The sequence below is a fragment of the Pundamilia nyererei genome, unplaced genomic scaffold, assembly GCF_000239375.1.
Source record: "Pundamilia nyererei isolate P.nyererei 1_Seehausen unplaced genomic scaffold, PunNye1.0 scaffold00071, whole genome shotgun sequence".
NCBI classification, from domain to species: Eukaryota; Metazoa; Chordata; class Actinopteri; order Cichliformes; family Cichlidae; genus Pundamilia; species Pundamilia nyererei.
Window position 1 is genome coordinate 3,088,898 of NW_005187472.1, and position 631 is coordinate 3,089,528.

The window sequence follows — 631 nt, forward strand, 5'->3', positions numbered from 1 at the left end:
ATGGACAAGAAAAAAAGGAACGGAGAAATAGCAGATGACGTAATTAACAAAAAGGAAACATATATATTTTGTTACCAATTCTCATCTTTCTTTTATCATTATTTCAATTCATGTTTTCATTCATATCTTTATTTAGCTTCATTTGATTTTTTTTGTTGTCTTTTTCTTAGTATTATCATTACCATCAGTAGTGGTACAAATAGTACCGGCGGTGGTATTATTACTTATATTGTTATTATTACCAATATTTTTAATATTATTACTGATATTATTATTATTTAATGATGACTCATCTAACCACATAATGTAGATCCCCATATCCACGCATTGGGTTCAACCACATGAAACTCACACCCAGTTTTAATTGAATGCAAACTCTACAAATATGTACAAATGTTTGTTTGTTTGTTTGTTTGTTTGTTTGTTTGTTTGTTTGTGTTCTACTCTTTTTCAATGTATTCTTTTTCTCTTGTTTGTGTCAGTGCACATTTTCTTCATAGTTGTTTTTGGCAATGCTGATTAATTCTGGCATTTTCACTATGCATGTTTCACATTTTTATTACCCACTTGTAAACATCTACTCTTACCAGTAGCAATTTATAAGAGAAAATATATTGAGCAGAATCAAATT